We start from the raw sequence: 6,000 nt of genomic DNA on the forward strand, positions 1-6,000 counted from the left end.
TAACTGTTTACATCTGTACCTGCCATGAATTTAATGGCTTATAATGTAAACAAGCAAATTTGTAATTTAATTTCTTTTTTTAATTTAAACACAGCAATTGTGGAATTGTGTTTTTTTCCGACATTAGCAGAACATAGACAAAGATTTGTGCGCATCTGCAATGAAAACTCATTCAGCCCACTGCTTCATCCAAAGGTTCATTCCTCCATGCTTCACACGTTGCTCACTAGTAACATTTGCTCTTGCACTGAAACTGTGACAGCGTTGTCACTCAAATAAACTATTACGACATACCAGTCATTACATGCAATTTTGTCCTGATAAAGTTTTTGTCCAGTAACAGTAGTGTCTATTAAACCCTATTTAACTGTCATCCCTTCAGTTGCAGTTCTGCTTTTTTTTCTATACACACCGTGTTTGAAATTATTATGCAAATTGGATTTAAGTGTCATAAAGATTACATTTTTTTGTTGTGCTATTAAATTTATAGACGATATTGTGTGTCAGGGCTCTTTGAATCTCTATAATTAATTTCAGAGAGCTGGTTGATTAGTTTGTCTGGTGAGCTCAATTAAAGGAAATCTACTTAAGAAGGATGTTCCACATTATTAAGCAGGCCACAGGTTTCAAGCAATATTGGAAAGAGAAAGGATCTCTGTTGACAAAAATCATCAGATGGTGTAGTGCCATATGACAAGGTATGAAAACATTAAATATTTAACAAAAATCTTATTGTGAAGAGATTTGTGGCTGATTCAGAACAAAGATGGGTTTGTACAGATAAAGACACAATGAGGAAGGTTTCTGTTAGACAAATTCATCGCATTAAGAGAGCAGCTGTTAAAATGTCCTTACAAAGCAGCAAACAGTTAATTGAAGCATCTGGTGTCTCTGGAGCCTCAAGGTGGAGGATCCTCCAGAGGCTTACGGTGCATGAACCTACTATTGGGCCCCTAACCAGTGGCCACAAGCAGAAACAGTGGCAGTGGGCCCAGCCGTACATGAAGATTAATTTTCAAACAGATGAGCGCAGTAGTAGATTGGTGGTGAATGGCCACCACGACCCAACACAGCTGTGATGTCAGCAAGCGTCTTCACAGGTCTGTCCAACAAATCCATCAAACAGCTGCAGCTGATCCAAAATGTTGCTGCTCGAGTTCTCACTAAAACCAGGAAGATAGAGCACATAACACCAGTTTTAAAGTCCCTCCATTGGCTACCTGAAGCTCAAAGAATAGACTTTAAAATACTGTTGTTAATTTATAAATCACTGAATGGTTTAGCACCACAATACATTAAAGATTTGCTGCTGTTGTATCAACCTTCCAGACCTCTTAGGTCTTCTGGTTCTGGTCTGCTCTGCATCCCCAGAACCAGAACCAAACGAGGAGAAGCAGCATTCAGCATCTACGCACCACAAATCTGGAACAAACTTCCAGAAAACTGTAAAACAGCTGAAACACTGACTTCCTTTAAATCTCAACTAAAAACCCACTTGTTTAGAGTTGCATTTGACACGTAATCAATTGCAAATTTATTGAAGGAACTTGACTTAATGTTGTGTTTTTATTGTTGCTTCTATGTTGCATTGTGTTTCTGTGTTTGATTTGCTGTAAAACATTTTGAAATGCCTTGCTGCTGAAATATGCTGTACAAATAAAATTTGATTTGATTTTGATTTGAAAACCCTTCGTGGACTAATGTAGAATAAACATGATTTTGGAGTTGCTGTGTTTCCATTAAATAATATCAGGCAATAAATCATTAAAAAATATGCTGAGCCATCATCACCCAACTACTTTCTGTCATCTTCATCGTTTCCAGCAGTAGTAATAACAGTTGATCATGTGACTTGTGTGAGGGGAAAAACTATTTCCATTGCAGTCTTGTGAAATACAGTAATATGGCTGAAAAACCACCTCATCCTAGCAACAATGATTTTTTTTTTTTTTTATCATAAACATGTTTTTTTGTTGTTGTTTTAATTGCTGTGTTTCCATCCATCCATCCATTTTCTATACACCCTTCGTCCCTAATGGAGTCAGGAAGGTTGCTGGTTCATCCCCAGCTAACGTTCCGGGCGAGAGGCGGGGTTCACCCTGGACAGGTCGCCAGTCTGTCGCAGGGTGCTGTGTTTCCATTAAGCAATTTTATTTTTGTAAGTACAATTTGCACAATTATTTTAACCAATGGTGGTGCAGCTACTGGGCTTCCAGGTTCCAGGTGATTTCAGTAGGTATTTGATTATCAGGTCTTTGCTGAAAATGGTTGTGATTGAAGGGGAGTTTTCCTCTCCACTGTCCAACACCACCACACAACATATATTGGTGTTATAGAAATAAACTGATCTGAGTTATGAGCTCTGATGACCTACTTTAAACTGTGATAATATAACAATTTAGCAGCAGCGATAATAATTAATGTTGCATTTTAAGGGCACATGGTGTCATTTTGTAGCACAGTAACGTTACTGTGTTACCTCCAGTTAAAAAAATTATGTACATATCAAATATGACTTAAAAGAAATTGGGAGGCAGTTTGTGAGAGCAAGCGTTTTGCCAGCCTGAATGGTTGCCATGGGAGATTTAAGGATTCCCCAAACATGCATGAAAGACTCAAGGCAATACTCCATAAACAAGGGACTGTAAAAAAGATTTACATCCTTTTTTTTTTTTATTTAAATCTAAAAAAAATATAAATTTTACATAACACTGCCCCTTTAAATATAACCTGCTAGATTAAAAAAATTATTATTATTATTATTATTATTATTATTATTATTATTATTATTATTATTATTATTATTATTATTATTATTATTATTATTATTATTATTATTATTATTTTATTTATTTTTTTTAGGTTGGCCTGGTGGACTCAGACCAGACCAATCAAGACATTTTGACAAATCAAAACAACATCATAAAAGAATTGTTGTTTGTTCACAAAAGCAGTTCAGCTTAATTCAATAAAGGTCATTTCTTTCTCTGCCATTTCCTGACTGAATTACTGTATGAACTCAAACAGTTTCTCACAAACAGATCAAATGTGTGCGAAGAGACGCCAGCTCCAACATTTTAATCAATATGTCGCCTCAATTAGCACTGGAATGCTTCATAAAAGTATGAGCGCTCATAAAATGTGGCTAACATCATCGGGCCGTTGCAGACAGAATGTCAGAGTGCTGACAATGTGTGATATGACCACTTGGGGTCGCTGTTGTCCTGATTAAGAAGTTGCGCGTTCTCCGTGATGTCCTCAATGTGAGGTCAACACAGCCAGCCCTTTCGCTGACCTCTACAGAGACAGCCCATATGTTGCTTAGCAAAGCGAGACTCCCATTGATCACTGAAGACGTGATGCATCCATAAAACACAGCATGGGTATTTGACACGGTAAAATCAGAGTTTGTTCAATTAACTGCCATATTTCTTACAAGTCATCTCTAAAGTTAAAGGAGCATGTGATATATTCATCACACACAGAGTGAAATATTTTGTTTCATTTTTTTTTTCCATTTTAATGATTATGGTTTACATGTAAAGAAATCCCCAAAATTCAGTGTCTCATATTAGAATATCACATTAGACCAAATCAAAAACAGATTTTTTTTCAAGCACAAATGTCAGGCTTCTGAAAAGTATGTACAAATCTATGCACTCAATGATTTACTCCAATTACTGCATCAATGCAGCGTGGCATGGCGGAGATTCTGATGAGATTCTGATGAGGTTCTGGAAGCCCAGATTCCTCTGACAGCTGCCTTCAGGTCAGGGGAGTCTGCTGGCCACTCAGGAACAGGAACTCCATGGTCACTGAACCAGATGTTGGTACCTTAGGCAGTCTGGGACGGTACCAAGTTCTGCTAGGGAATCAAACCAGCATCAGCATCCAGCTTGTTGACAGAGGAAAGCAGGAAGAGCTCTAGAACTTCCTGGTGGACTGGACTTCAGAAAACCCAGTGGGCCAGAACCAGCAGATGACATGAAGACCCAAACCATCACTGACTGTGGAATCATCACTCTGAACTCTAAGCAACATGGATTCTAAGCAGCATTGTCTGATATTTGTTCATGTCTGATATTTGTTTGCATGTCTGGAATTTGCTTGACAATCCTCTCAAGACTCTGGTCCTCTCTCTTACTGGTGCAGCTTTTTTTAACACCGTTCTTCCTTCCACTCAGTTTTCTGTTGAAATGCTTTGATACACAACTCTGTGGCCATGGAGCTTCTTCAGCATAATGAAAGGAGTCCATGTCTGTCTTCTGGATGACCGTGAGTGAGTGAGCTTTCAAAAGTTCATGGAAACCTTTGCAGGTGTTGGGAGTAAATGAGCTGATTGGGGTTTGGCACTAGAAGTTTTTCTAGATGACCTTTTTCATAGTATTCTAATTTTCTGAGGCTCTGAAATTCTGAAGCAACTTACCCGTTAAAAGGGAAAAACTAAATGTAAGAGATTGAGATTTGAAACATATTTTCTATAAGTAAAATCAAAGCCGATCTCTCCAGTTTCCAAGTATTCTTTGTTGCAAAAATGAGCTTTGTTCAAATTTCTTGGCATTCGTCCAATTTGATTAGATTCTGATTTTTAAGGGTCAAAATTTGATCCAAGCAATTTCATTTCAAACACATTTTTCTATTTAAATGGCCCAGAGATGCTGATTAAATTATGTGACTAAGAAGAGAAAACAAATAAAACATTTATATAAAACAATTCTATAAAAGGTTCCATGTTGTTCCAAATTCCATCAGTTTTTATTTAAACAAGATTGTGCATAAAGCTCTGTTACTTAAATGACAGATTAGCTTGACTGTCTGGCTTTCCTTTAATAAAAAAGGGCAAAATATATGAGGGAGACAGCCTCCTATAAAGGCTGAGTGGACATGTAATGCAAGACATGTCGCAATACTTGCAAATATGAAAGGCAAACTCCTGCCATCAAAGAGTGAAGTCAAAAACAAACAGGCTAAAAAACCCAAGAGCTGCTGTTGCCCTGAACAGTTAATTTATCTAAAACCTGGTCATCAATTATTTATTTATTTTTCCTTAACACGTTTCTACTACATTCATGTGTTTCTATTACATTTTTATACTTATTGAGATATGTTTATTATTATTTCACTCAATCGTTTGAGAGCTGCTATTTTTTTTAAATCTTGCTGTGCTTTCTTTGTAAATAAAAGGAATTCTGATTCAAAGATGTTTGAATCTTTGAAATTCATCTTCAATTATTTTCAAAGATTATTTTAAAATGGAATCTTTAAGCATTTTGAATCAATTCAGAATACCCAGTACTAGAAATTGTGATTCTTTATAGAATCCTTTTATTTTTTATTTTTTCCTGCACCTCAAATACTTTTTCTCCAGGTCTTTGGACAAGAGGCGGGCTCCACCCTTGACAGGTCACCTGTCCATCACAGGACAACAGAAACACACAACCATACACACACATTCATACATAAGGGTAATCTAGCATAACCACAGGTTGTTGGAGCATGCAGGGTCATGTTCTTAGACTTTGGGAGGAACCCAGGGAGAACATGCAAATGCAGAAAGACCTCAGATTCCTACCCAGGATCTTTTGCTGCAAGCAAACAGAGCTACCAGCCACAGCACCATGCAGCCCAGATGGAAGGAAGCACTGTTCAAAAAATGACATCCCAATCACTCCTCTTGTCTTCTGAAGCCGTCAGGTTAGTGGGCTAGTTGACTTAACCCACCATGAGGAAGATGAGTAGCTGAGTCACTCCATCATCCCTGAAGACTGAGTTATAGACACACTTTTGAAAGTCATAGATGGTTTATATAAATGTCATTGCAAAGAGAGTTTGTGTGAACGGTTGGGCGTTCGATCTGCGCTGAGCTACAAAACTTTAGAGGTGGACGACCAGGCACTGGTCAACATGTCAACTATGAACACAGCCCAAGTTTTCTCCCATCATTCCCTGTTTCTTTTAAGTTTCTACAAATATTATTCCCACTCCCGTTTTTAATCATCT

Source organism: Gambusia affinis, linkage group LG14, assembly GCF_019740435.1.
Source record: "Gambusia affinis linkage group LG14, SWU_Gaff_1.0, whole genome shotgun sequence".
Classification (NCBI taxonomy): Eukaryota; Metazoa; Chordata; class Actinopteri; order Cyprinodontiformes; family Poeciliidae; genus Gambusia; species Gambusia affinis.